This window comes from Scyliorhinus torazame, chromosome 20, assembly GCF_047496885.1.
Source record: "Scyliorhinus torazame isolate Kashiwa2021f chromosome 20, sScyTor2.1, whole genome shotgun sequence".
In the NCBI taxonomy this organism is placed as follows: Eukaryota; Metazoa; Chordata; class Chondrichthyes; order Carcharhiniformes; family Scyliorhinidae; genus Scyliorhinus; species Scyliorhinus torazame.
The window spans coordinates 95,355,035-95,382,782 of NC_092726.1; positions in this window are offsets into that span (position 1 = coordinate 95,355,035).

Consider the following 27,748-nt stretch of genomic DNA (forward strand, 5'->3'; position numbering starts at 1 on the left):
CTCTGTCTCTGTCTGTGTCTCTGTAACTGTCTCTGTCACTGTCTCTGTCTGTGTCTCTATCTGTGTCTCTGTCTCTGTCTGTGTCTCTGCCTGTGTCTCTGTCACTGTCTCTGTCACTCTCTCTTTCTGTGTCTCTGTCTGTGTCTGTGTCTCTGTCAATGTCACTGTCTCTGTCACTGTCTCTGTCTCTGTCTGTGTCTCTGTCTGTGTCTCTGTCTCTGTCTGTGTCTCCGTCTGTGTCTCTGCCAATGTCTCTGTCACTGTCTCTGTCTGTGTCTCTGTCTGTGTCTCTGTCTCTGTCTGTGTCTCTTTCTGTGTCTCTGTCACTGTCACTGTCTCTGTCACTGTCTCTGTCTGTGTCTCTGTCTGTGTCTGTGTCTCTGTCAATGTCACTGTCTCTGTCACTGTCTCTGTCTCTGTCTGTGTCTCTGTCTGTGTCTCTGTCTCTGTCTGTGTCTCCGTCTGTGTCTCTGTCACTGTCTCTGTCACTGTCTCTGTCTGTGTCTCTGTCTGTGTCTCTGTCAATGTCACTGTCACTGTCTCTGTCACTGTCTCTGTCTCTGTCTCTGTCTGTGTCTCTGTCTGTGTCTCTGTCTCTGTCTCTGTCTGTGTCTCTGTCTCTGTCTGTGCCTGTGTCTCTGTCACTGTCTCTGTCTCGGTCTGTGCCTCTGTGACTGTCTCTGTCAATGTCACTGTCTCTGTCTCTGTCTGTGTCCCTGTCTGTGTCTCTGTCTCTGTCTCTGTCTCTGTCTGTGTCTCTGTCTGTGTCTCTGTCTGTGTCTCTGTCTCTGTCTGTGTCTCTGTCTGTGTCTCTGTCACTGTCTCTGTCACTCTCTCTTTCTGTGTCTCTGTCTGTGTCTGTGTCTCTGTCAATGACACTGTCTCTGTCACTGTCTCTGTCTCTGCCTGTGTCTCTGTCTGTGTCTCTGTCTCTGTCTGTGTCTCTTTCTGTGTCTCTGTCACTGTCACTGTCTCTGTCACTGTCTCTGTCTGTGTCTCTGTCTGTGTCTGTGTCTCTGTCAATGTCACTGTCTCTGTCACTGTCTCTGTCTCTGTCTGTGTCTCTGTCTGTGTCTCTGTCTCTGTCTGTGTCTCCGTCTGTGTCTCTGTCACTGTCTCTGTCACTGTCTCTGTCTGTGTCTCTGTCTGTGTCTCTGTCTGTGTCGCTGTCTCTGTCTGTGTCTCTGTCTGTGTCTCTGTCACTGTCTCTGTCACTGTCTCTGTCTGTGTCTCTGTCAATGTCACTGTCTCTGTCACTGTCTCTGTCTCTGTCTGTGTCTCTGTCTGTGTCTCTGTCACTGTCTCTGTCTGTGTCTCTGTCTGTGTCTCTGTCAATGTCACTGTCTCTGTCACTGTCTCTGTCTCTGTCTCTGTCTGTGTCTCTGTCTGTGTCTGTGCCTGTGTCTCTGTCACTGTCTCCGTCTGTGTCTGTGTCTCTGTCACTGTCTCTGTCACTGTCTCTGTCTCTGTCTGTGTCTCTGTCTGTGTCTGTGCCTGTGCCTCTGTCACTGTCTCCGTCTGTGTCTGTGTCTCTGTCACTGTCTCTGTCAATGTCACTGTCTCTGTCACTGTCTCTGTCTCTGTCTCTGTCTGTGTCTCTGTCTGTGTCTCTGTCTGTGTCTGTGCCTGTGTCTCTGTCACTGTCTCCGTCTGTGTCTGTGTCTCTGTCACTGTCTCTGTCAATGTCACTGTCTCTGTCACTGTCTCTGTCTCTGTCTGTGTCTCTGTCTGTGTCTCTGTCTGTGTCTCTGTCTCTGTCTGTGTCTGTGCCTGTGTCTCTGTCACTGTCTCTGTCTCGGTCTGTGTCTGTGTCTCTGTCTGTGTCGCTGTCTCTGTCTGTGTCTCTGTCTGTGTCTCTGTCACTGTCTCTGTCACTGTCTCTGTCTGTGTCTCTGTCAATGTCACTGTCTCTGTCACTGTCTCTGTCTCTGTCTGTGTCTCTGTCTGTGTCTCTGTCTGTGTCTCTGTCACTGTCTCTGCCACGGTCTCTCTCTGTGTCACTGTCTCTGTCTCTGTCACTGTCTCTGTCACTGTCTCTGTCTGTGCCTGTGTCTCTGTCACTTTCTCTGTCACTGTCACTGTCTGTGCCTGTGTCTCTGTCACTGTCTCTGTCTCGGTCTGTGTCTGTGCCTCTGTCTGTGTATCTGTCACTGTCTCTGTCACTGTCTCTGTCTGTGTCTGTGTCTCTGTCTGTGTCTCTGTCTGTGTCTCTGTCACTGTCTCTGTCACTGTCTCTGTCTGTGTCTCTGTCTCTGTCTCTGTCTGTGTCTCTGTAACTGTCTCTGTCACTGTCTCTGTCTGTGTCTCTGTCTGTGTCTCTGTCTCTGTCTGTGTCTCTGCCTGTGTCTCTGTCACTGTCTCTGTCACTCTCTCTTTCTGTGTCTCTGTCTGTGTCTGTGTCTCTGTCAATGTCACTGTCTCTGTCACTGTCTCTGTCTCTGCCTGTGTCTCTGTCTGTGTCTCTGTCTCTGTCTGTGTCTCCGTCTGTGTCTCTGTCAATGTCTCTGTCACTGTCTCTGTCTGTGTCTCTGTCTGTGTCTCTGTCTCTGTCTGTGTCTCTTTCTGTGTCTCTGTCACTGTCACTGTCTCTGTCACTGTCTCTGTCTGTGTCTCTGTCTGTGTCTGTGTCTCTGTCAATGTCACTGTCTCTGTCACTGTCTCTGTCTCTGTCTGTGTCTCTGTCTGTGTCTCTGTCTCTGTCTGGGTCTCCGTCTGTGTCTCTGTCACTGTCTCTGTCACTGTCTCTGTCTGTGTCTCTGTCTGTGCCTCTGTCAATGTCACTGTCTCTGTCACTGTCTCTGTCTCTGTCTCTGTCTGTGTCTCTGTCTGTGTCTCTGTCTCTGTCTGTGTCTCTGTCTCTGTCTGTGCCTGTGTCTCTGTCACTGTCTCGGTCTGTGCCTCTGTGACTGTCTCTGTCAATGTCACTATCTCTGTCTCTGTCTGTGTCCCTGTCTGTGTCTCTGTCTCTGTCTCTGTCTGTGTCTCTGTCTGTGTCTCTGTCTCTGTCTCTGTCACTGTCTCTGCCTGTGTCTCTCTCTGTGTCTCTGTCAATGTCACTGTCTCTGTCACTGTCTCTGTCTCTGTCTGTGTCTCTGTCTGTGTCTCTGTCACTGTCTCTGTCACTGTCTCTGTCTGTGTCTCTGTCTGTGTCGCTGTCTCTGTCTGTGTCTCTGTCTGTGTCTCTGTCACTGTCTCTGTCACTGTCTCTGTCTGTGTCTCTGTCAATGTCACTGTCTCTGTCACTGTCTCTGTCTCTGTCTGTGTCTCTGTCTGTGTCTCTGTCACTGTCTCTGTCTGTGTCTCTGTCTGTGTCTCTGTCAATGTCACTGTCTCTGTCACTGTCTCTGTCTCTGTCACTGTCTCTGTCTCTGTCTGTGTCTCTGTCTGTGTCTGTGCCTGTGCCTCTGTCACTGTCTCCGTCTGTGTCTGTGTCTCTGTCACTGTCTCTGTCAATGTCACTGTCTCTGTCACTGTCTCTGTCTCTGTCTGTGTCTCTGTCTGTGTCTCTGTCTGTGTCTGTGCCTGTGTCTCTGTCACTGTCTCCGTCTGTGTCTGTGTCTCTGTCACTGTCTCTGTCAATGTCACTGTCTCTGTCACTGTCTCTGTCTCTGTCTGTGTCTCTGTCTGTGTCTTTGTCTGTGTCTCTGTCACTGTCTGTGTCAGTGCCTGTGTCTCTGTCACTGTCTCTGTCTCGGTCTGTGTCTGTGCCTCTGTGACTGTCTCTGTCAATGTCACTGTCTCTGTCTCTGTCTGTGTCTCTGTCTGTGTCTCTGTCTCTGTCTGTGTCTCTGTCCCTGTCTCTGTCACTGTCTCTGTCTGTGTCTCTGTCTGTGTCTCTGTCAATGTCACTGTCACTGTCACTGTCTCTGTCTCTGTCTGTGTCTCTGTCTGTGTCTCTGTTTGTGTCTCTGTCTCTGTCAGTGTCTCTGTCAGTGTCTCTGTCTGTGTCTCTGTCTGTGTCTCTGTCAATGTCACTGTCTCTGTCACTGTCTCTGTCTCTGTCTGTGTCTCTGTCTGTGTCTCTGTCTCTGTCTGTGTCTCCGTCTGTGTCTCTGTCACTGTCTCTGTCTCTGTCTGTGTCTCTGTCTGTGTCTCTGTCTCTGTCTGTGTCTCCGTCTGTGTCTCTGTCACTGTCTCTGTCACTGTCTCTGTCTGTGTCTGTGTCTGTGTCTGTGTCTCTGTCAATGTCACTGTCTCTGTCACTGTCTCTGTCTGTGTCTCTGTCTGTGTCTGTGCCTGTGTCTCTGTCACTGTCTCCGTCTGTGTCTGTGTCTCTGTCACTGTCTCTGTCAATGTCACTGTCTCTGTCACTGTCTCTGTCTCTGTCTGTGTCTCTGTCTGTGTCTTTGTCTGTGTCTCTGTCACTGTCTGTGTCAGTGCCTGTGTCTCTGTCACTGTCTCTGTCTCGGTCTGTGTCTGTGCCTCTGTGACTGTCTCTGTCAATGTCACTGTCTCTGTCTCTGTCTGTGTCTCTGTCTGTGTCTCTGTCTCTGTCTGTGTCTCTGTCCCTGTCTCTGTCACTGTCTCTGTCTGTGTCTCTGTCTGTGTCTCTGTCAATGTCACTGTCACTGTCACTGTCTCTGTCTCTGTCTGTGTCTCTGTCTGTGTCTCTGTTTGTGTCTCTGTCTCTGTCTGTGTCTCTGTCACTGTCTCTGTCTGTGTCTCTGTCTGTGTCTCTGTCAATGTCACTGTCTCTGTCACTGTCTCTGTCTCTGTCTGTGTCTCTGTCTGTGTCTCTGTCTCTGTCTGTGTCTCCGTCTGTGTCTCTGTCACTGTCTCTGTCTCTGTCTGTGTCTCTGTCTGTGTCTCTGTCTCTGTCTGTGTCTCCGTCTGTGTCTCTGTCACTGTCTCTGTCACTGTCTCTGTCTGTGTCTGTGTCTGTGTCTGTGTCTCTGTCAATGTCACTGTCTCTGTCACTGTCTCTGTCTGTGTCTCTGTCTGTGTCTGTGCCTGTGTCTCTGTCACTGTCTCTGTCTGTGTCTGTGTCTCTGTCACTGTCTCTGTCAATGTCACTGTCTCTGTGTCTGTCTGTGTCTGTGTCTGTGTCTCTGTCAATGTCACTGTCTCTGTCACTGTCTCTGTCTGTGTCTCTGTCTGTGTCTGTGCCTGTGTCTCTGTCACTGTCTCTGTCTGTGTCTGTGTCTCTCTCACTGTCTCTGTCAATTTCACTGTCTCTGTCACTGTCTCTGTCTCTGTCTGTGTCTCTGTCAATGTCACTGTCTCTGTCACTGTCTCTGTCTCTGTCTGTGTCTCGGTCTGTGTCTCTGTCTGTGTCTCTGTCTCTGTCTCTGTCTGTGTCTCTGTCACTGTCTCTGTCTGTGTCTCTGTCTGTGTCTCTGTCAATGTCACTGTCTCTGTCACTGTCTCTGTCTCTGTCTGTGTCTCTGTCTGTGTCTCTGTCTGTGTCTCTGTCTCTGTCTCTGTCTGTGTCTCTGTCACTGTCTCTGTCTGTGTCTCTGTCTGTGTCTCTGTCTCTGTCACTGTCTCTGTCACTGTCTCTGTCTGTGTCTCTGTATCTGTCTGTGTCTCTGTCTGTGTCTCTGTCACTGTCTCTGTCACTGTCTCTGTCTGTGTCTCTGTCTGTGTCTCTGTCAATGTCACTGTCTCTGTCACTGTCTCTGTCTGTGTCTCTGTCTGTGTCTCTGTCTGTGTCTCTGTCTCTGTCTCTGTCTGTGTCTCTGTCACTGTCTCTGTCTGTGTCTCTGTCTGTGTCTCTGTCTCTGTCTCTGTCACTGTCTCTGTCACTGTCTCTGTCTGTGTCTCTGTCTCTGTCTGTGTCTCTGTCTGTGTCTCTGTCACTGTCTCTGTCACTGTCTCTGTCTGTGTCTCTGTCTGTGTCTCTGTCAATGTCACTGTCTCTGTCACTGACTCTGTCTCTGTCTGTGTCTGTGTCTGTGTCTGTGTCTGTGTCTCTGTCTCTGTCTCTGTCACTGTCTCTGTCACTGTCTCTGTCTGTGTCTCTGTCTGTGTCTCTGTCAATGTCACTGTCTATGTCACTGTCTCTGTCTGTGTCTCTTTCTGTGTCTCTGTCACTGTCTCTGTCACTGTCTCTGTCTGTGTCTCTGTCTCTGTCTGTGTCTCTGTCAATGTCACTGTCTCTGTCTCTGTCTGTGTCTCTGTCTGTGTCTGTGTCTCTGTCTGTGTCTCTGTCTGTGTCTGTGTCTCTGTCACTGTCTCTGTCTCGGTCTGTGTCTGTGCCTCTTTGACTGTCTCTGTCAATGTCACTGTCTATGTCACTGTCTCTGTCTGTGTCTCTGTCTGTGTCTCTGTCACTGTCTCTGTCACTGTCTCTGTCACTGTCTCTGTCTGTGTCTCTGTCTCTGTCTGTGTCTCTGTCAATGTCACTGTCTCTGTCTCTGTCTGTGTCTCTGTCTGTGTCTGTGTCTCTGTCTGTGTCTCTGTCTGTGTCTGTGTCTCTGTCTCTGTCTGTATCTCTGTCTGTGTCTGTGTCTGTGTCTGTGTCTCTGTCTGTGTCTGTGTCTGTGTCTGTGTCTCTGTCTCTGTCTGTGTCTCTGTCTGTGTCTCTGTCTCTGTCTGTGTCTCTGTCTGTGTCTCTGTCACTGTCACTGTCTCTGTCTGTGTCTCTGTCTGTGTCTCTGTCAATGTCACTGTCTCTGTCACTGTCTCTGTCTCTGTCTGTGTCTCTGTCTCTGTCTGTGTCTCTGTCTCTGTCCTTGTCTGTGTCTCTGTCTGTGTCTCTGTCACTGTCTCTGTCACTGTCTCTGTCTGTGTCTCTGTCTGTGTCTATGTCTCTGTCTGTGTCTCTGTCTGTGTCTCTGTCACTGTCTCTGTCACTGTCTCTGTCTGTGTCTCTGTCAATGTCACTGTCTCTGTCACTGTCTCTGTCTCTGTCTGTGTCTCTGTCTGTGTCTCTGTCTGTGTCTCTGTCACTGTCTCTGTCTGTGTCTCTGTCTGTGTCTATGTCAATGTCACTGTCTCTGTCACTCTCTCTGTCTGTGTCTCTGTCTGTGTCTGTGCCTGTGTCTCTGTCACTGTCTCGGTCTGTGTCTGTGTCTCTGTCACTGTCTCTGTCAATGTCACTGTCTCTGTCACTGTCTCTGTCTCTGTCTGTGTCTCTATCTGTGTCTCTGTCTCTGTCTGTGTCTCTGTCTGTGTCTGTGCCTGTGTCTCTGTCACTGTCTCTGTCTCGGTCTGTGTCTGTGCCTCTGTGACTGTCTCTGTCAATGTCACTGTCTCTGTCTCTGTCTGTGTCTCTGTCTGTGTCTGTGCCTGTGTCTCTGTCACTGTCTCCGTCTGTGTCTGTGTCTCTGTCACTGTCTCTGTCAATGTCACTGTCTCTGTCACTGTCTCTGTCTCTGTCTGTGTCTCTGTCTGTGTCTTTGTCTGTGTCTCTGTCACTGTCTGTGTCAGTGCCTGTGTCTCTGTCACTGTCTCTGTCTCGGTCTGTGTCTGTGCCTCTGTGACTGTCTCTGTCAATGTCACTGTCTCTGTCTCTGTCTGTGTCTCTGTCTGAGTCTCTGTCTCTGTCTCTGTCTGTGTCTCTGTCCCTGTCTCTGTCACTGTCTCTGTCTGTGTCTCTGTCTGTGTCTCTGTCAATGTCACTGTCACTGTCACTGTCTCTGTCTCTGTCTGTGTCTCTGTCTGTGTCTCTGTTTGTGTCTCTGTCTCTGTCTGTGTCTCTGTCACTGTCTCTGTCTGTGTCTCTGTCTGTGTCTCTGTCAATGTCACTGTCTCTGTCACTGTCTCTGTCTCTGTCTGTGTCTCTGTCTGTGTCTCTGTCTCTGTCTGTGTCTCCGTCTGTGTCTCTGTCACTGTCTCTGTCTCTGTCTGTGTCTCTGTCTGTGTCTCTGTCTCTGTCTGTGTCTCCGTCTGTGTCTCTGTCACTGTCTCTGACACTGTCTCTGTCTGTGTCTGTGTCTGTGTCTCTGTCAATGTCACTGTCTCTGTCACTGTCTCTGTCTGTGTCTCTGTCTGTGTCTGTGCCTGTGTCTCTGTCACTGTCTCTGTCTGTGTCTGTGTCTCTGTCACTGTCTCTGTCAATGTCACTGTCTCTGTGTCTGTCTGTGTCTGTGTCTCTGTCAATGTCACTGTCTCTGTCACTGTCTCTGTCTGTGTCTCTGTCTGTGTCTGTGCCTGTTTCTCTGTCACTGTCTCTGTCTGTGTCTGTGTCTCTCTCACTGTCTCTGTCAATTTCACTGTCTCTGTCACTGTCTCTGTCTCTGTCTGTGTCTCTGTCAATGTCATTGTCTCTGTCACTGTCTGTGTCTCTGTCTGTGTCTCTGTCTGTGTCTCTGTCTGTGTCTCTGTCTCTGTCTCTGTCTGTGTCTCTGTCACTGTCTCTGTCTGTGTCTCTGTCTGTGTCTCTGTCTCTGTCTCTGTCACTGTCTCTGTCACTGTCTCTGTCTGTGTCTCTGTCTCTGTCTGTGTCTCTGTCTGTGTCTCTGTCACTGTCTCTGTCACTGTCTCTGTCTGTGTCTCTGTCTGTGTCTCTGTCAATGTCACTGTCTCTGTCACTGTCTCTGTCTCTGTCTGTGTCTGTGTCTGTGTCTGTGTCTGTGTCTCTGTCTCTGTCACTGTCTCTGTCACTGTCTCTGTCTGTGTCTCTGTCTGTGTCTCTGTCAATGTCACTGTCTATGTCACTGTCTCTGTCTGTGTCTCTTTCTGTGTCTCTGTCACTGTCTCTGTCACTGACTCTGTCTGTGTCTCTGTCTCTGTCTGTGTCTCTGTCAATGTCACTGTCTCTGTCTCTGTCTGTGTCTCTGTCTGTGTCTGTGTCTCTGTCTGTGTCTCTGTCTGTGTCTGTGTCTCTGTCACTGTCTCTGTCTCGGTCTGTGTCTGTGCCTCTTTGACTGTCTCTGTCAATGTCACTGTCTATGTCACTGTCTCTGTCTGTGTCTCTGTCTGTGTCTCTGTCACTGTCTCTGTCACTGTCTCTGTCACTGTCTCTGTCTGTGTCTCTGTCAATGTCACTGTCTCTGTCTCTGTCTGTGTCTGTTCCTTTGTGACTGTCTCTGTCTCTGTCTCTGTCTCTGTCTGTGTCTGTGTCTCTGTCTCTGTCTCTGTCTGTGTCGCTGTCACTGTCTCTGTCACTGTCTCTGTCTGTGTCTCTGTCTGTGTCTCTGTCAATGTCACTGTCTCTGTCTCTGTCACTGTCTCTGTAACTGTCTCTGTCTGTGTCTCTGTCTGTGTCTCTGTCAATGTCACTGTCTCTGTCACTGTCTCTGTCTCTGTCTGTGTCTCTGTCTGTGTCTCTGTCTCTGTCTGTGTCTCTGTCTGTGTCTCTGTCACTGTCTCTGTCACTGTCTCTGTCACTGTCTCTGTCTGTGCCTGTCTCTCTGTCACTGTCTCTGTCTCGGTCTGTGTCTGTGCCTCTGTGACTGGATCTGTCAATGTCACTGTCTCTGTCTCTGTCTGTGTCTCTGCCTCTATCTCTGTCTCTGTCTGTGTCTCTGTCACTGTCTCTGTCACTGTCTCTGTCTGTGTCTCTGTCTGTGTCTCTGTCAATGTCACTGTCTCTGTCTCTGTCTGTGTCTCTGTCTGTGTCTCTGTCTCTGTCTGTGTCTCTGTCACTGTCTCTGTCACTGTCTCTGTCTGTGTCTCTGTCTGTGTCTCTGTCTCTGTCTCTGTCTGTGTCTCTGTCTGTGTCTCTGTCAATGTCACTGTCTCTGTCACTGTCTCTGTCACTGTCTGTGTCTCTGTCTGTGTCTCTGTCACTGTCTCTGTCACTGTCTCTGTCTGTGTCTCTGTCTGTGTCTCTGTCTGTTTCTCTGTCTGTGTCTCTGTCACTGTCTCTGTCACTGTCTCTGACTGTGTCTCTGTCTGTGTCTCTGTCAATGTCACTGCCTGTGTCTCTGTCTGTGTCTCTGTCACTGTCTCTGTCACTGTCTCTGTCTGTTGCTCTGTCTGTGTCTCTGTCAATGTCACTGCCTCTGTCACTGTCTATGTCCCTGTCTGTGTCTATGTCTGTGTCTCTGTCTCTGTCTGTGTCTCAGTCACTGTCTCTGTCTGTGTCTCTGTCTGTGTCTCTGTCTCTGTCTGTGACTCTGTCACCGTCTCTGTCACTGTCTCTGTCACTGTCTCTGTCTGTGTCTATGTCAATGTCACTGTCTCTGTCACTGTCTCTGTCTGTGTCTCTGTCTCTGTCTGTGTCTCTGTCTGTGTCTCTGTCACTGTCTCTGTCACTGTCACTGTCTGTGTCTCTGTCTGTGTCTCTGTCAATGTCACTGTCTCTGTCTCTGTCACTGTCTCTGTCACTGTCTCTGTCTGTGCCTGTGTCTCTGTCACTTTCTCTGTCACTGTCTCTGTCTGTGCCTGTGTCTCTGTCACTGTCTCTGTCTCGGTCTGTGTCTGTGCCTCTGTCTGTGTCTCTGTCACTGTCTCTGTCACTGTCTCTGTCTGTGTCTGTGTCTCTGTCTGTGTCTCTGTCACTGTCTCTGTCACTGTCTCTGTCACTGTCTCTGTCTGTGTCTCTGTCTCTGTCTCTGTCTGTGTCTCTGTAACTGTCTCTGTCACTGTCTCTGTCTGTGTCTCTGTCTGTGTCTCTGTCTCTGTCTGTGTCTCTGCCTGTGTCTCTGTCACTGTCTCTGTCACTCTCTCTTTCTGTGTCTCTGTCTGTGTCTGTGTCTCTGTCAATGTCACTGTCTCTGTCACTGTCTCTGTCTCTGCCTGTGTCTCTGTCTGTGTCTCTGTCTCTGTCTGTGTCTCCGTCTGTGTCTCTGTCAATGTCTCTGTCACTGTCTCTGTCTGTGTCTCTGTCTGTGTCTCTGTCTCTGTCTGTGTCTCTTTCTGTGTCTCTGTCACTGTCACTGTCTCTGTCACTGTCTCTGTCTGTGTCTCTGTCTGTGTCTGTGTCTCTGTCAATGTCACTGTCTCTGTCACTGTCTCTGTCTCTGTCTGTGTCTCTGTCTGTGTCTCTGTCTCTGTCTGTGTCTCCGTCTGTGTCTCTGTCACTGTCTCTGTCACTGTCTCTGTCTGTGTCTCTGTCTGTGTCTCTGTCAATGTCACTGTCTCTGTCACTGTCTCTGTCTCTGTCTCTGTCTGTGTCTCTGTCTGTGTCTCTGTCTCTGTCTCTGTCTGTGTCTCTGTCTCTGTCTGTGCCTGTGTCTCTGTCACTGTCTCTGTCTCGGTCAGTGCCTCTGTGACTGTCTCTGTCAATGTCACTATCTCTGTCTCTGTCTGTGTCCCTGTCTGTGTCTGTGTCTCTGTCTCTGTCTGTGTCTCTGTCTGTGTCTCTGTCTCTGTCACTGTCTCTGTCTGTGTCTCTCTCTGTGTCTCTGTCAATGTCACTGTCTCTGTCACTGTCTCTGTCTCTGTCTGTGTATCTGTCTGTGTCTCTGTCACTGTCTCTGTCACTGTCTCTGTCTGTGTCTCTGTCTGTGTCGCTGTCTCTGTCTGTGTCTCTGTCTGTGTCGCTGTCTCTGTCTGTGTCTCTGTCTGTGTCTCTGTCACTGTCTCTGTCACTGTCTCTGTCTGTGTCTCTGTCAATGTCACTGTCTCTGTCACTGTCTCTGTCTCTGTCTGTCTCTCTGTCTGTGTCTCTGTCACTGTCTCTGTCTGTGTCTCTGTCTGTGTCTCTGTCAATGTCACTGTCTCTGTCACTGTCTCTGTCTCTGTCTCTGTCACTGTCTCTGTCTCTGTCTGTGTCTGTGTCTGTGTCTGTGCCTGTGCCTCTGTCACTGTCTCCGTTTGTGTCTGTGTCTCTGTCACTGTCTCTGTCAATGTCACTGTCTCTGTCACTGTCTCTGTCTCTGTCTGTGTCTCTGTCTGTGTCTCTGTCTGTGTCTGTGCCTGTGTCTCTGTCACTGTCTCCGTCTGTGTCTGTGTCTCTGTCACTGTCTCTGTCACTGTCTCTGTCTGTGTCTGTGTCTCTGTCTGTGTCTGTGTCTCTGTCTGTGTCTCTGTCTGTGTCTGTGTCTCTGTCTCTGTCTGTATCTCTGTCTGTGTCTGTGTCTGTGTCTGTGTCTCTGTCTCTGTCTGTGTCTGTGTCTGTGTCTCTGTCTCTGTCTGTGTCTCTGTCTGTGTCTCTGTCTCTGTCTGTGTCTCTGTCTGTGTCTCTGTCACTGTCACTGTCTCTGTCTGTGTCTCTGTCTGTGTCTCTGTCAATGTCACTGTCTCTGTCACTGTCTCTGTCTCTGTCTGTGTCTCTGTCTGTGTCTCTGTCTCTGTCCTTGTCTGTGTCTCTGTCTGTGTCTCTGTCACTGTCTCTGTCACTGTCTCTGTCTGTGTCTCTGTCTGTGTCTCTGTCTCTGTCTGTGTCTCTGTCTGTGTCTCTGTCACTGTCTCTGTCACTGTCTCTGTCTGTGTCTCTGTCTGTGTCACTGTCGCTGTCTGTGTCTCTGTCAATGTCACTGTCTCTGTCACTGGCTCTGTCTCTGTCTGTGTCTCTGTCTGTGTCTCTGTCTGTGTCTCTGTCACTCTCTCTGTCTGTGTCTCTGTCTGTGTCTATGTCAATGTCACTGTCTCTGTCACTCTCTCTGTCTGTGTCTCTGTCTGTGTCTGTGCCTGTGTCTCTGTCACTGTCTCGGTCTGTGTCTGTGTCTCTGTCACTGTCTCTGTCAATGTCACTGTCTCTGTCACTGTCTCTGTCTCTGTCTGTGTCTCTATCTGTGTCTCTGTCTCTGTCTGTGTCTCTGTCTGTGTCTGTGCCTGTGTCTCTGTCACTGTCTCTGTCTCGGTCTGTGTCTGTGCCTCTGTGACTGTCTCTGTCAATGTCACTGTCTCTGTCTCTGTCTGTGTCTCTGTCTGTGTCTCTGTCTGTGTCTCTGTCACTGTCTCTGTCTGTGTCTCTGTCTGTGTCTCTGTCAATGTCACTGTCTCTGTCACTGTCTCTGTCTCTGTCTGTGTCTCTGTCTCTGTCTCTGTCTCTGTCACTGTCTCTGTCTGTGTCTCTGTCTGTGTCTCTGTCAATGTCACTGTCTCTGTCACTGTCTCTGTCTGTGTCTCTGTCTGTGTCTCTGTCTGTGTCTCTGTCTCTGTCTGTGTCTCTGTCTGTGTCTGTGCCTGTGTCTCTGTCACTGTCTCTGTCTCGGTCTGTGTCTGTTCCTTTGTGACTGTCTCTGTCTCTGTCTCTGTCTCTGTCTGTGTCTGTGTCTGTGTCTCTGTCTCTGTCTCTGTCTGTGTCGCTGTCACTGTCTCTGTCACTGTCTCTGTCTGTGTCTCTGTCTGTGTCTCTGTCAATGTCACTGTCTCTGTCTCTGTCACTGTCTCTGTAACTGTCTCTGTCTGTGTCTCTGTCTGTGTCTCTGTCAATGTCACTGTCTCTGTCACTGTCTCTGTCTCTGTCTGTGTCTCTGTCTGTGTCTCTGTCTCTGTCTGTGTCTCTGTCTGTGTCTCTGTCACTGTCTCTGTCACTGTCTCTGTCACTGTCTCTGTCTGTGCCTGTCTCTCTGTCACTGTCTCTGTCTCGGTCTGTGTCTGTGCCTCTGTGACTGGATCTGTCAATGTCACTGTCTCTGTCTCTGTCTGTGTCTCTGCCTCTGTCTCTGTCTCTGTCTGTGTCTCTGTCACTGTCTCTGTCACTGTCTCTGTCTGTGTCTCTGTCTGTGTCTCTGTCAATGTCACTGTCTCTGTCTCTGTCTGTGTCTCTGTCTGTGTCTCTGTCTCTGTCTGTGTCTCTGTCACTGTCTCTGTCACTGTCTCTGTCTGTGTCTCTGTCTGTGTCTCTGTCTGTGTCTCTGTCTGTGTCTCTGTCAATGTCACTGTCTCTGTCACTGTCTCTGTCACTGTCTGTGTCTCTGTCTGTGTCTCTGTCACTGTCTCTGTCACTGTCTCTGTCTGTGTCTCTGTCTGTGTCTCTGTCTGTTTCTCTGTCTGTGTCTCTGTCACTGTCTCTGTCACTGTCTCTGACTGTGTCTCTGTCTGTGTCTCTGTCAATGTCACTGCCTGTGTCTCTGTCTGTGTCTCTGTCACTGTCTCTGTCACTGTCTCTGTCTGTTGCTCTGTCTGTGTCTCTGTCAATGTCACTGCCTCTGTCACTGTCTCTGTCCCTGTCTGTGTCTATGTCTGTGTCTCTGTCTCTGTCTGTGTCTCTGTCACTGTCTCTGTCTGTGTCTCTGTCTGTGTCTCTGTCTCTGTCTGTGACTCTGTCACCGTCTCTGTCACTGTCTCTGTCACTGTCTCTGTCTGTGTCTATGTCAATGTCACTGTCTCTGTCACTGTCTCTGTCTGTGTCTATGTCAATGTCACTGTCTCTGTCACTGTCTCTGTCTGTGTCTATGTCAATGTCACTGTCTCTGTCACTGTCTCTGTCTGTGTCTCTGTCTCTGTCTGTGTCTCTGTCTGTGTCTCTGTCACTGTCTCTGTCACTGTCTCTGTCTGTGTCTCTGTCTGTGTCTCTGTCAATGTCACTGTCTCTGTCTCTGTCACTGTCTCTGTCACTGTCTCTGTCTGTGCCTGTGTCTCTGTCACTTTCTCTGTCACTGTCTCTGTCTGTGCCTGTGTCTCTGTCACTGTCTCTGTCTCGGTCTGTGTCTGTGCCTCTGTCTGTGTCTCTGTCACTGTCTCTGTCACTGTCTCTGTCTGTGTCTGTGTCTCTGTCTGTGTCTCTGTCACTGTCTCTGTCACTGTCTCTGTCACTGTCTCTGTCTGTGTCTCTGTCTCTGTCTCTGTCTGTGTCTCTGTAACTGTCTCTGTCACTGTCTCTGTCTGTGTCTCTGTCTGTGTCTCTGTCTCTGTCTGTGTCTCTGCCTGTGTCTCTGTCACTGTCTCTGTCACTCTCTCTTTCTGTGTCTCTGTCTGTGTCTGTGTCTCTGTCAATGTCACTGTCTCTGTCACTGTCTCTGTCTCTGCCTGTGTCTCTGTCTGTGTCTCTGTCTCTGTCTGTGTCTCCGTCTGTGTCTCTGTCAATGTCTCTGTCACTGTCTCTGTCTGTGTCTCTGTCTGTGTCTCTGTATCTGTCTGTGTCTCTTTCTGTGTCTCTGTCACTGTCACTGTCTCTGTCACTGTCTCTGTCTGTGTCTCTGTCTGTGTCTGTGTCTCTGTCAATGTCACTGTCTCTGTCACTGTCTCTGTCTCTGTCTGTGTCTCTGTCTGTGTCTCTGTCTCTGTCTGTGTCTCCGTCTGTGTCTCTGTCACTGTCTCTGTCACTGTCTCTGTCTGTGTCTCTGTCTGTGTCTCTGTCAATGTCACTGTCTCTGTCACTGTCTCTGTCTCTGTCTCTGTCTGTGTCTCTGTCTGTGTCTCTGTCTCTGTCTCTGTCTGTGTCTCTGTCTCTGTCTGTGCCTGTGTCTCTGTCACTGTCTCTGTCTCGGTCAGTGCCTCTGTGACTGTCTCTGTCAATGTCACTATCTCTGTCTCTGTCTGTGTCCCTGTCTGTGTCTGTGTCTCTGTCTCTGTCTGTGTCTCTGTCTGTGTCTCTGTCTCTGTCACTGTCTCTGTCTGTGTCTCTCTCTGTGTCTCTGTCAATGTCACTGTCTCTGTCACTGTCTCTGTCTCTGTCTGTGTATCTGTCTGTGTCTCTGTCACTGTCTCTGTCACTGTCTCTGTCTGTGTCTCTGTCTGTGTCGCTGTCTCTGTCTGTGTCTCTGTCTGTGTCGCTGTCTCTGTCTGTGTCTCTGTCTGTGTCTCTGTCACTGTCTCTGTCACTGTCTCTGTCTGTGTCTCTGTCAATGTCACTGTCTCTGTCACTGTCTCTGTCTCTGTCTGTCTCTCTGTCTGTGTCTCTGTCACTGTCTCTGTCTGTGTCTCTGTCTGTGTCTCTGTCAATGTCACTGTCTCTGTCACTGTCTCTGTCTCTGTCTCTGTCACTGTCTCTGTCTCTGTCTGTGTCTGTGTCTGTGTCTGTGCCTGTGCCTCTGTCACTGTCTCCGTTTGTGTCTGTGTCTCTGTCACTGTCTCTGTCAATGTCACTGTCTCTGTCACTGTCTCTGTCTCTGTCTGTGTCTCTGTCTGTGTCTCTGTCTGTGTCTGTGCCTGTGTCTCTGTCACTGTCTCCGTCTGTGTCTGTGTCTCTGTCACTGTCTCTGTCTCTGTCTGTGTCTCTGTCTGTGTCTCTGTCTGTGTCTGTGCCTGTGTCTCTGTCACTGTCTCCGTCTGTGTCTGTGTCTCTGTCACTGTCTCTGTCACTGTCTCTGTCTGTGTCTCTGTCTCTGTCTGTGTCTCTGTCAATGTCACTGTCTATGTCACTGTCTCTGTCTGTGTCTCTTTCTGTGTCTCTGTCACTGTCTCTGTCACTGTCTCTGTCTGTGTCTCTGTCTGTGTCTGTGTCTCTGTCAATGTCACTGTCTCTGTCTCTGTCTGTGTCTCTGTCTGTGTCTGTGTCTCTGTCTGTGTCTCTGTCTGTGTCTGTGTCTCTGTCACTGTCTCTGTCTCGGTCTGTGTCTGTGCCTCTTTGACTGTCTCTGTCAATGTCACTGTCTATGTCACTGTCTCTGTCTGTGTCTCTGTCTGTGTCTCTGTCACTGTCTCTGTCACTGTCTCTGTCACTGTCTCTGTCTGTGTCTCTGTCTCTGTCTGTGTCTCTGTCAATGTCACTGTCTCTGTCTCTGTCTGTGTCTCTGTCTGTGTCTGTGTCTCTGTCTGTGTCTCTGTCTGTGTCTGTGTCTCTGTCTCTGTCTGTATCTCTGTCTGTGTCTGTGTCTGTGTCTGTGTCTCTGTCTGTGTCTGTGTCTGTGTCTGTGTCTGTGTCTCTGTCTCTGTCTGTGTCTCTGTCTGTGTCTCTGTCTCTGTCTGTGTCTCTGTCTGTGTCTCTGTCACTGTCACTGTCTCTGTCTGTGTCTCTGTCTGTGTCTCTGTCAATGTCACTGTCTCTGTCACTGTCTCTGTCTCTGTCTGTGTCTCTGTCTGTGTCTCTGTCTCTGTCCTTGTCTGTGTCTCTGTCTGTGTCTCTGTCACTGTCTCTGTCACTGTCTCTGTCTGTGTCTCTGTCTGTGTCTCTGTCTCTGTCTGTGTCTCTGTCTGTGTCTCTGTCACTGTCTCTGTCACTGTCTCTGTCTGTGTCTCTGTCTGTGTCACTGTCTCTGTCTGTGTCTCTGTCAATGTCACTGTCTCTGTCACTGGCTCTGTCTCTGTCTGTGTCTCTGTCTGTGTCTCTGTCTGTGTCTCTGTCACTGTCTCTGTCTGTGTCTCTGTCTGTGTCTATGTCAATGTCACTGTCTCTGTCACTCTCTCTGTCTGTGTCTCTGTCTGTGTCTGTGCCTGTGTCTCTGTCACTGTCTCGGTCTGTGTCTGTGTCTCTGTCACTGTCTCTGTCAATGTCACTGTCTCTGTCACTGTCTCTGTCTCAGTCTGTGTCTCTATCTGTGTCTCTGTCTCTGTCTGTGTCTCTGTCTGTGTCTGTGCCTGTGTCTCTGTCACTGTCTCTGTCTCGGTCTGTGTCTGTGCCTCTGTGACTGTCTCTGTCAATGTCACTGTCTCTGTCTCTGTCTGTGTCTCTGTCTGTGTCTCTGTCTGTGTCTCTGTCACTGTCTCTGTCTGTGTCTCTGTCTGTGTCTCTGTCAATGTCACTGTCTCTGTCACTGTCTCTGTCTCTGTCTGTGTCTCTGTCTCTGTCTCTGTCACTGTCTCTGTCTGTGTCTCTGTCTGTGTCTCTGTCAATGTCACTGTCTCTGTCACTGTCTCTGTCTGTGTCTCTGTCTGTGTCTGTGCCTGTGTCTCTGTCACTGTCTCTGTCTGTGTCTGTGTCTCTGTCACGGTCTCTGTCAATGTCACTGTCTCTGTCACTGTCTCTGTCTCTGTCTGTGTCTCTGTCTGTGTCTCTGTCTCTGTCTGTGTCTCTGTCTGTGTCTGTGCCTGTGTCTCTGTCACTGTCTCTGTCTCGGTCTGTGTCTGTTCCTTTGTGACTGTCTCTGTCTCTGTCTCTGTCTCTGTCTGTGTCTGTGTCTCTGTCTCTGTCTCTGTCTCTGTCTCTGTCTGTGTCGCTGTCACTGTCTCTGTCACTGTCTCTGTCTGTGTCTCTGTCTGTGTCTCTGTCAATGTCACTGTCTCTGTCTCTGTCACTGTCTCTGTAACTGTCTCTGTCTGTGTCTCTGTCTGTGTCTCTGTCAATGTCACTGTCTCTGTCACTGTCTCTGTCTCTGTCTGTGTCTCTGTCTGTGTCTCTGTCTCTGTCTGTGTCTCTGTCTGTGTCTCTGTCACTGTCTCTGTCACTGTCTCTGTCACTGTCTCTGTCTGTGCCTGTCTCTCTGTCACTGTCTCTGTCTCGGTCTGTGTCTGTGCCTCTGTGACTGGATCTGTCAATGTCACTGTCTCTGTCTCTGTCTGTGTCTCTGCCTCTGTCTCTGTCTCTGTCTGTGTCTCTGTCACTGTCTCTGTCACTGTCTCTGTCTGTGTCTCTGTCTGTGTCTCTGTCAATGTCACTGTCTCTGTCTCTGTCTGTGTCTCTGTCTGTGTCTCTGTCTCTGTCTGTGTCTCTGTCACTGTCTCTGTCACTGCCTCTGTCTGTGTCTCTGTCTGTGTCTCTGTCTCTGTCTCTGTCTGTGTCTCTGTCTGTGTCTCTGTCAATGTCACTGTCTCTGTCACTGTCTCTGTCACTGTCTGTGTCTCTGTCTGTGTCTCTGTCACTGTCTCTGTCACTGTCTCTGTCTGTGTCTCTGTCTGTGTCTCTGTCTGTTTCTCTGTCTGTGTCTCTGTCACTGTCTCTGTCACTGTCTCTGACTGTGTCTCTGTCTGTGTCTCTGTCAATGTCACTGCCTGTGTCTCTGTCTGTGTCTCTGTCACTGTCTCTGTCACTGTCTCTGTCTGTTGCTCTGTCTGTGTCTCTGTCAATGTCACTGCCTCTGTCACTGTCTCTGTCCCTGTCTGTGTCTATGTCTGTGTCTCTGTCTCTGTCTGTGTCTCTGTCACTGTCTCTGTCTGTGTCTCTGTCTGTGTCTCTGTCTCTGTCTGTGACTCTGTCACCGTCTCTGTCACTGTCTCTGTCACTGTCTCTGTCTGTGTCTATGTCAATGTCACTGCCTCTGTCACTGTCTCTGTCTGTGTCTCTGTCTCTGTCTGTGTCTCTGTCTGTGTCTCTGTCACTGTCTCTGTCACTGTCTCTGTCTGTGTCTCTGTCTGTGTCTCTGTCAATGTCACTGTCTCTGTCTCTGTCACTGTCTCTGTCTGTGTCTCTGTCACTTTCTCTGTCACTGTCTCTGTCTGTGCCTGTGTCTCTGTCACTGTCTCTGTCTCGGTCTGTGTCTGTGCCTCTGTCTGTGTCTCTGTCACTGTCTCTGTCACTGTCTCTGTCTGTGTCTGTGTCTCTGTCTGTGTCTCTGTCACTGTCTCTGTCACTGTCTCTGTCACTGTCTCTGTCTGTGTCTCTGTCTCTGTCTCTGTCTGTGTCTCTGTAACTGTCTCTGTCACTGTCTCTGTCTGTGTCTCTGTCTGTGTCTCTGTCTCTGTCTGTGTCTCTGCCTGTGTCTCTGTCACTGTCTCTGTCACTCTCTCTTTCTGTGTCTCTGTCTGTGTCTGTGTCTCTGTCAATGTCACTGTCTCTGTCACTGTCTCTGTCTCTGCCTGTGTCTCTGTCTGTGTCTCTGTCTCTGTCTGTGTCTCCGTCTGTGTCTCTGTCAATGTCTCTGTCACTGTCTCTGTCTGTGTCTCTGTCTGTGTCTCTGTCTCTGTCTGTGTCTCTTTCTGTGTCTCTGTCACTGTCACTGTCTCTGTCACTGTCTCTGTCTGTGTCTCTGTCTGTGTCTGTGTCTCTGTCAATGTCACTGTCTCTGTCACTGTCTCTGTCTCTGTCTTTGTCTCTGTCTGTGTCTCTGTCTCTGTCTGTGTCTCCGTCTGTGTCTCTGTCACTGTCTCTGTCACTGTCTCTGTCTGTGTCTCTGTCTGTGTCTCTGTCAATGTCACTGTCTCTGTCACTGTCTCTGTCTCTGTCTCTGTCTGTGTCTCTGTCTGTGTCTCTGTCTCTGTCTCTGTCTGTGTCTCTGTCTCTGTCTGTGCCTGTGTCTCTGTCACTGTCTCTGTCTCGGTCAGTGCCTCTGTGACTGTCTCTGTCAATGTCACTATCTCTGTCTCTGTCTGTGTCCCTGTCTGTGTCTGTGTCTCTGTCTCTGTCTGTGTCTCTGTCTGTGTCTCTGTCTCTGTCACTGTCTCTGTCTGTGTATCTGTCTGTGTCTCTGTCACTGTCTCTGTCACTGTCTCTGTCTGTGTCTCTGTCTGTGTCGCTGTCTCTGTCTGTGTCTCTGTCTGTGTCGCTGTATCTGTCTGTGTCTCTGTCTGTGTCTCTGTCACTGTCTCTGTCACTGTCTCTGTCTGTGTCTCTGTCAATGTCACTGTCTCTGTCACTGTCTCTGTCTCTGTCTGTCTCTCTGTCTGTGTCTCTGTCACTGTCTCTGTCTGTGTCTCTGTCTGTGTCTCTGTCAATGTCACTGTCTCTGTCACTGTCTCTGTCTCTGTCTCTGTCACTGTCTCTGTCTCTGTCTGTGTCTGTGTCTGTGTCTGTGCCTGTGCCTCTGTCACTGTCTCCGTTTGTGTCTGTGTCTCTGTCACTGTCTCTGTCAATGTCACTGTCTCTGTCACTGTCTCTGTCTCTGTCTGTGTCTCTGTCTGTGTCTCTGTCTGTGTCTGTGCCTGTGTCTCTGTCACTGTCTCCGTCTGTGTCTGTGTCTCTGTCACTGTCTCTGTCAATGTCACTGTCTCTGTCACTGTCTCTGTCTCTGTCTGTGTCTCTGTCTGTGTCTCTGTCTGTGTCTCTGTCACTGTCTGTGTCTGTGCCTGTGTCTCTGTCACTGTCTCTGTCTCGGTCTGTGTCTGTGCCTCTTTGACTGTCTCTGTCAATGTCACTGTCTCTGTCTCTGTCTGTGTCTCTGTCTGTGTCTCTGTCTGTGTCTCTGTCCCTGTCTCTGTCACTGTCTCTGTCTGTGTCTCTGTCTGTGTCTCTGTCAATGTCACTGTCACTGTCACTGTCTCTGTCTCTGTCTGTGTCTCTGTCTGTGTCTCTGTTTGTGTCTCTGCCTCTGTCTGTGTCTCTGTCACTGTCTCTGTCTGTGTCTCTGTCTGTGTCTCTGTCAATGTCACTGTCTCTGTCACTGTCTCTGTCTCTGTCTGTGTCTCTGTCTGTGTCTCTGTCTCTGTCTGTGTCTCCGTCTGTGTCTCTGTCACTGTCTCTGTCACTGTCTCTGTCTGTGCCTGTGTCTCTGTCACTTTCTCTGTCTCTGTCTCTGTCTGTGTCTCTGTCTGTGTCTCTGTCTCTGTCTGTGTCTCCGTCTGTGTCTCTGTCACTGTCTCTGTCACTGTCTCTGTCTGTGTCTGTGTCTGTGTCTGTGTCTGTGTCTCTGTCAATGTCACTGTCTCTGTCACTGTCTCTGTCTGTGTCTCTGTCTGTGTCTGTGCCTGTGTCTCAGTCACTGTCTCTGTCTGTGTCTGTGTCTCTGTCAATGTCACTGTCTCTGTGTCTGTCTGTGTCTGTGTCTGTGTCTCTGTCAATGTCACTGTCTCTGTCACTGTCTCTGTCTGTGTCTCTGTCTGTGTCTGTGCCTGTGTCTCTGTCACTGTCTCTGTCTGTGTCTGTGTCTCTGTCACTGTCTCTGTCAATGTCACTGTCTCTGTCACTGTCTCTGTCTCTGTCTGTGTCTCTGTCTCTGTCACTGTCTCTGTCTGTGTCTCTGTCTCTGTCTGTGTCTCTGTCTCTGTCTGTGACTCTGTCACCGTCTCTGTCACTGTCTCTGTCACTGTCTCTGTCTGTGTCTATGTCAATGTCACTGCCTCTGTCACTGTCTCTGTCTGTGTCTCTGTCTCTGTCTGTGTCTCTGTCTGTGTCTCTGTCACTGTCTCTGTCACTGTCTCTGTCTGTGTCTCTGTCTGTGTCTCTGTCAATGTCACTGTCTCTGTCTCTGTCACTGTCTCTGTCACTGTCTCTGTCTGTGCCTGTGTCTCTGTCACTTTCTCTGTCACTGTCTCTGTCTGTGCCTGTGTCTCTGTCACTGTCTCTGTCTCGGTCTGTGTCTGTGCCTCTGTTTGTGTCTCTGTCACTGTCTCTGTCACTGTCTCTGTCTGTGTCTGTGTCTCTGTCTGTGTCTCTGTCACTGTCTCTGTCACTGTCTCTGTCTGTGTCTGTGTCTCTGTCTGTGTCTCTGTCACTGTCTCTGTCACTGTCTCTGTTACTGTCTCTGTCTGTGTCTCTGTCTCTGTCTCTGTCTGTGTCTCTGTAACTGTCTCTGTCACTGTCTCTGTCTGTGTCTCTGTCTGTGTCTCTGTCTCTGTCTGTGTCTCTGCCTGTGGCTCTGTCACTGTCTCTGTCACTCTCTCTTTCTGTGTCTCTGTCTGTGTCTGTGTCTCTGTCAATGTCACTGTCTCTGTCACTGTCTCTGTCTCTGCCTGTGTCTCTGTCTGTGTCTCTGTCTCTGTCTGTGTCTCCGTCTGTGTCTCTGTCAATGTCTCTGTCACTGTCTCTGTCTGTGTCTCTGTCTGTGTCTCTGTCTCTGTCTGTGTCTCTTTCTGTGTCTCTGTCACTGTCACTGTCTCTGTCACTGTCTCTGTCTGTGTCTCTGTCTGTGTCTGTGTCTCTGTCAATGTCACTGTCTCTGTCACTGTCTCTGTCTCTGTCTGTGTCTCTGTCTGTGTCTCTGTCTCTGTCTGTGTCTCCGTCTGTGTCTCTGTCAGTGTCTCTGTCACTGTCTCTGTCTGTGTCTCTGTCTGTGTCTCTGTCAATGTCACTGTCTCTGTCACTGTCTCTGTCTCTGTCTGTGTCTCTGTCTGTGTCTCTGTCTCTGTCTCTGTCTGTGTCTCTGTCTCTGTCTGTGCCTGTGTCTCTGTCACTGTCTCTGTCTCGGTCAGTGCCTCTGTGACTGTCTCTGTCAATGTCACTATCTCTGTCTCTGTCTGTGTCCCTGTCTGTGTCTGTGTCTCTGTCTCTGTCTGTGTCTCTGTCTGTGTCTCTGTCTCTGTCACTGTCTCTGTCTGTGTCTCTCTCTGTGTCTCTGTCAATGTCACTGTCTCTGTCACTGTCTCTGTCTCTGTCTGTGTATCTGTCTGTGTCTCTGTCACTGTCTCTGTCACTGTCTCTGTCTGTGTCTCTGTCTGTGTCGCTGTCTCTGTCTGTGTCTCTGTCTGTGTCGCTGTATCTGTCTGTGTCTCTGTCTGTGTCTCTGTCACTGTCTCTGTCACTGTCTCTGTCTGTGTCTCTGTCAATGTCACTGTCTCTGTCACTGTCTCTGTCTCTGTCTGTCTCTCTGTCTGTGTCTCTGTCACTGTCTCTGTCTGTGTCTCTGTCTGTGTCTCTGTCAATGTCACTGTCTCTGTCACTGTCTCTGTCTCTGTCTCTGTCACTGTCTCTGTCTCTGTCTGTGTCTGTGTCTGTGTCTGTGCCTGTGCCTGTGCCTCTGTCACTGTCTCCGTTTGTGTCTGTGTCTCTGTCACTGTCTCTGTCAATGTCACTGTCTCTGTCACTGTCTCTGTCTCTGTCTGTGTCTCTGTCTGTGTCTCTGTCTGTGTCTGTGCCTGTGTCTCTGTCACTGTCTCCGTCTGTGTCTGTGTCTCTGTCACTGTCTCTGTCAATGTCACTGTCTCTGTCACTGTCTCTGTCTCTGTCTGTGTCTCTGTCTGTGTCTCTGTCTGTGTCTCTGTCACTGTCTGTGTCTGTGCCTGTGTCTCTGTCACTGTCTCTGTCTCGGTCTGTGTCTGTGCCTCTTTGACTGTCTCTGTCAATGTCACTGTCTCTGTCTCTGTCTGTGTCTCTGTCTGTGTCTCTGTCTGTGTCTCTGTCCCTGTCTCTGTCACTGTCTCTGTCTGTGTCTCTGTCTGTGTCTCTGTCAATGTCACTGTCACTGTCACTGTCTCTGTCTCTGTCTGTGTCTCTGTCTGTGTCTCTGTTTGTGTCTCTGTCTCTGTCTGTGTCTCTGTCACTGTCTCTGTCTGTGTCTCTGTCTGTGTCTCTGTCAATGTCACTGTCTCTGTCACTGTCTCTGTCACTGTCTCTGTCTGTGTCTATGTCAATGTCACTGCCTCTGTCACTGTCTCTGTCTGTGTCTCTGTCTCTGTCTGTGTCTCTGTCTGTGTCTCTGTCACTGTCTCTGTCACTGTCTCTGTCTGTGTCTCTGTCTGTGTCTCTGTCAATGTCACTGTCTCTGTCTCTGTCACTGTCTCTGTCACTGTCTCTGTCTGTGCCTGTGTCTCTGTCACTTTCTCTGTCACTGTCTCTGTCTGTGCCTGTGTCTCTGTCACTGTCTCTGTCTCGGTCTGTGTCTGTGCCTCTGTCTGTGTCTCTGTCACTGTCTCTGTCACTGTCTCTGTCTGTGTCTGTGTCTCTGTCTGTGTCTCTGTCACTGTCTCTGTCACTGTCTCTGTCTGTGTCTGTGTCTCTGTCTGTGTCTCTGTCACTGTCTCTGTCACTGTCTCTGTTACTGTCTCTGTCTGTGTCTCTGTCTCTGTCTCTGTCTGTGTCTCTGTAACTGTCTCTGTCACTGTCTCTGTCTGTGTCTCTGTCTGTGTCTCTGTCTCTGTCTGTGTCTCTGCCTGTGGCTCTGTCACTGTCTCTGTCACTCTCTCTTTCTGTGTCTCTGTCTGTGTCTGTGTCTCTGTCAATGTCACTGTCTCTGTCACTGTCTCTGTCTCTGCCTGTGTCTCTGTCTGTGTCTCTGTCTCTGTCTGTGTCTCCGTCTGTGTCTCTGTCAATGTCTCTGTCACTGTCTCTGTCTGTGTCTCTGTCTGTGTCTCTGTCTCTGTCTGTGTCTCTTTCTGTGTCTCTGTCACTGTCACTGTCTCTGTCACTGTCTCTGTCTGTGTCTCTGTCTGTGTCTGTGTCTCTGTCAATGTCACTGTCTCTGTCACTGTCTCTGTCTCTGTCTGTGTCTCTGTCTGTGTCTCTGTCTCTGTCTGTGTCTCCGTCTGTGTCTCTGTCACTGTCTCTGTCACTGTCTCTGTCTGTGTCTCTGTCTGTGTCTCTGTCAATGTCACTGTCTCTGTCACTGTCTCTGTCTCTGTCTGTGTCTCTGTCTGTGTCTCTGTCTCTGTCTCTGTCTGTGTCTCTGTCTCTGTCTGTGCCTGTGTCTCTGTCACTGTCTCTGTCTCGGTCAGTGCCTCTGTGACTGTCTCTGTCAATGTCACTATCTCTGTCTCTGTCTGTGTCCCTGTCTGTGTCTGTGTCTCTGTCTCTGTCTGTGTCTCTGTCTGTGTCTCTGTCTCTGTCACTGTCTCTGTCTGTGTCTCTCTCTGTGTCTCTGTCAATGTCACTGTCTCTGTCACTGTCTCTGTCTCTGTCTGTGTATCTGTCTGTGTCTCTGTCACTGTCTCTGTCACTGTCTCTGTCTGTGTCTCTGTCTGTGTCGCTGTCTCTGTCTGTGTCTCTGTCTGTGTCGCTGTATCTGTCTGTGTCTCTGTCTGTGTCTCTGTCACTGTCTCTGTCACTGTCTCTGTCTGTGTCTCTGTCAATGTCACTGTCTCTGTCACTGTCTCTGTCTCTGTCTGTCTCTCTGTCTGTGTCTCTGTCACTGTCTCTGTCTGTGTCTCTGTCTGTGTCTCTGTCAATGTCACTGTCTCTGTCACTGTCTCTGTCTCTGTCTCTGTCACTGTCTCTGTCTCTGTCTGTGTCTGTGTCTGTGTCTGTGCCTGTGCCTCTGTCACTGTCTCCGTTTGTGTCTGTGTCTCTGTCACTGTCTCTGTCAATGTCACTGTCTCTGTCACTGTCTCTGTCTCTGTCTGTGTCTCTGTCTGTGTCTCTGTCTGTGTCTGTGCCTGTGTCTCTGTCACTGTCTCCGTCTGTGTCTGTGTCTCTGTCACTGTCTCTGTCAATGTCACTGTCTCTGTCACTGTCTCTGTCTCTGTCTGTGTCTCTGTCTGTGTCTCTGTCTGTGTCTCTGTCACTGTCTGTGTCTGTGCCTGTGTCTCTGTCACTGTCTCTGTCTCGGTCTGTGTCTGTGCCTCTTTGACTGTCTCTGTCAATGTCACTGTCTCTGTCTCTGTCTGTGTCTCTGTCTGTGTCTCTGTCTGTGTCTCTGTCCCTGTCTCTGTCACTGTCTCTGTCTGTGTCTCTGTCTGTGTCTCTGTCAATGTCACTGTCACTGTCACTGTCTCTGTCTCTGTCTGTGTCTCTGTCTGTGTCTCTGTTTGTGTCTCTGTCTCTGTCTGTGTCTCTGTCACTGTCTCTGTCTGTGTCTCTGTCTGTGTCTCTGTCAATGTCACTGTCTCTGTCACTGTCTCTGTCTCTGCCTGTGTCTCTGTCTGTGTCTCTGTCTCTGTCTGTGTCTCCGTCTGTGTCTCTGTCACTGTCTCTGTCACTGTCTCTGTCTGTGTCTGTGTCTGTGTCTGTGTCTCTGTCAATGTCACTGTCTCTGTCACTGTCTCTGTCTGTGTCTCTGTCTGTGTCTGTGCCTGTGTCTCAGTCACTGTCTCTGTCTGTGTCTGTGTCTCTGTCAATGTCACTGTCTCTGTGTCTGTCTGTGTCTGTGTCTGTGTCTCTGTCAATGTCACTGTCTCTGTCACTGTCTCTGTCTGTGTCTCTGTCTGTGTCTGTGCCTGTGTCTCTGTCACTGTCTCTGTCTGTGTCTGTGTCTCTGTCACTGTCTCTGTCAATTTCACTGTCTCTGTCACTGTCTCTGTCTCTGTCTGTGTCTCTGTCAATGTCACTGTCTCTGTCACTGTCTCTGTCTCTGTCTGTGTCTCTGTCTGTGTCTCTGTCTGTGTCTCTGTCTCTGTCTCTGTCTGTGTCTCTGTCACTTTCTCTGTCACTGTCTCTGTCTGTGTCTCTGTCTGTGTCTCTGTCTCTGTCTCTGTCACTGTCTCTGTCACTGTCTCTGTCTGTGTCTCTGTTTCTGTCTGTGTCTCTGTCTGTGTCTCTGTCACTGTCTCTGTCACTGTCTCTGTCTGTGTCTCTGTCAATGTCACTGTCTCTGTCACTGTCTCTGTCTGTGTCTGTGTCTGTGTCTGTGTCTGTGTCTCTGTCTCTGTCTCTGTCACTGTCCCTGTCACTGTCTCTGTCTGTGTCTCTGTCTGTGTCTCTGTCAATGTCACTGTCTATGTCACTGTCTCTGTCTGTGTCTCTTTCTGTGTCTCTGTCACTGTCTCTGTCACTGTCTCTGTCTGTGTCTCTGTCTCCGTCTGTGTCTCTGTCAATGTCACTGTCTCTGTCTGTGTCTCTGTCTGTGTCTGTGTCTCTGTCTGTGTCTCTGTCTGTGTCTGTGTCTCTGTCACTGTCTCTGTCTCGGTCTGTGTCTGTGCCTCTTTGACTGTCTCTGTCAATGTCACTGTCTATGTCACTGTATCTGTCTGTGTCTCTGTCTGTGGCTCTGTCACTGTCTCTGTCACTTTCTCTGTCACTGTCTCTGTCTGTGTCTCTGTCTCTGTCGGTGTCTCTGTCAATGTCACTGTCTCTGTCTGTGTCTCTGTCTGTGTCTGTGTCTCTGTCTGTGTCTGTGTCTGTGTCTGTGTCTCTGTCTCTGTCTGTATCTCTGTCTGTGTCTGTGTCTGTGTCTCTGTCTGTGTCTCTGTCTCTGTCTGTGTCTCTGTCTGTGTCTCTGTCTGTGTCTCTGTCACTGTCACTGTCTCTGTCTGTGTCTCTGTCTGTGTCTCTGTCAATGTCACTGTCTCTGTCACTGTCTCTATCTCTGTCTGTGTCTCTGTCTGTGTCTCTGTCTCTGTCCTTGTCTGTGTCTCTGTCTGTGTCTCTGTCACTGTCTCTGTCACTGTCTCTGTCTGTGTCTCTGTCTGTGTCTCTGTCTCTGTCTGTGTCTCTGTCTGTGTCTCTGTCACTGTCTCTGTCTGTCTCTCTGTCAATGTCACTGTCTCTGTCTGTGTCTCTGTCAATGTCACTGTCTCTGTCACTGTCTCTGTCTCTGTCTGTGTCTCTGTCTGTGTCTCTGTCTGTGTCTCTGTCACTGTCTCTGTCTGTGTCTCTGTCTGTGTCTATGTCAATGTCACTGTCTCTGTCACT